Below are 1,456 nucleotides of genomic sequence, written 5' to 3'. Positions count from 1 at the left end.
GGGCAGGGGGCGGGACAGACGGGTGTATCCGTGTGGGGATGGACGGACACACGGTCGCAGAGCACATAAACGTACACGGGCAGATGGGCAAGGTCACACAGACACAAAGAGACAGACGGACGCACAGTCACACGCGAAAATTGACAGGCGCATTCACAGTAAGACACACACATACACGTGCTGAGAGCCAGACAAAGGGACAAGCAGACGCGCAGAGAGACACGCAGATGCACATGCAGATGCACAGGCAAGGAGAGGCGGAAACACAGAAGGGAGCAGGCAGAAATGGGCAAGTGGAGAGACAGTCAGACAGACACACAGACAAAGAGTCAGGCAGACACACAGGTGTGAGCGCACACACACACACACATGCAAATCAGTCCTGCTGGGGTACCCCTGGCTGTCCCCACCAATGCTCAAGGGAACCCATGCTGTGTGCCTGTGCCTGGGGTGAAGGTGTCCCAGAGGGCTGGTCCCAGCCCCTCTCCTCAGTGGGGACCGGGGTGCCAGCAGCAGTGTGGTGTCTCTGCAGGATGGGGCCGCAAGCAGTTGGGGTGCAGGGGGCTGCAGAGGTGGGGACATGCCTGGAGGAGGGGGTGCCCAGGACAGAGACTCATCGCCGGTCCAGCCATGCTGCAAGGGACAGACCAGGGGAGGATTTTCCCTCCAGGTTGTTTGCCAGGGACAGAAAGAGCCTCTTCAGCTTCTGTCCTGTCCACGCAAACAGGCTGGACAGGTTTGCTGGGAGTACCCAGGGCTGTTTTTTTTTCTTCCAGGCCAAGTGCCCTGCCGGGGGAATACAGCCCCCCAAGGCAGAACCTGCCAAGAGACCAGTGGGAAGTGTCTGATCTCTGGGAGCAGCAGCACAAAAGGAAGCTGTGAGATGGAAAAGCAGCCTAAAACAGCTCTGATCTGGGTGTGAGGAACGTGGTGAAATGTGCAACCGGATCCTGTCTCCTGCTGTACGTCTCTGTGCCACTGAGCTCTGCACTGATGCCCAGTTCCTCTTGTCCTCCACTTGTCCCCTTTTGTCCTCGCAGGTGACCAGGGAACAGCATGAGGGAGGCCCAGCAGATGAGCAGGGAGGACAAACAAGCCAGAGCTGGCACTGGAGAGAGCCATGACTTCCAAAGGAGCTGTTGCTGTTTCAAAGGGAGCAGTCAAATGGGGATAGATGGTGCTGGGATTCACATCTTCTTGGGATCAGCAGTTAATCATAACAGTGGCTACGGAGGAGGCCCTGCAAGCAGGGAAGCAACCCCGGCTGGAGCCCATGTCCCTGCAGCCATGGTTAGAAGGGCATTGCCTGGGGCAGAAACCCCATGGGGAAAACATCCCTTTCGCTTGGGAGTGAGGTGAGCCCAGCCCAAGGCGGAGCACTGTCCCACCATGGGAGCAGGCTGGTCCTAGGCGTGCAGTCAGGGATTGGCAATAGGATCAGCACACACACGTATAT

The sequence above is a fragment of the Charadrius vociferus genome, unplaced genomic scaffold, assembly GCF_000708025.1.
Source record: "Charadrius vociferus isolate BGI_N301 unplaced genomic scaffold, ASM70802v2 scaffold282, whole genome shotgun sequence".
NCBI lineage: Eukaryota > Metazoa > Chordata > Aves > Charadriiformes > Charadriidae > Charadrius > Charadrius vociferus.
This window is presented reverse-complemented; position numbering follows the sequence as displayed.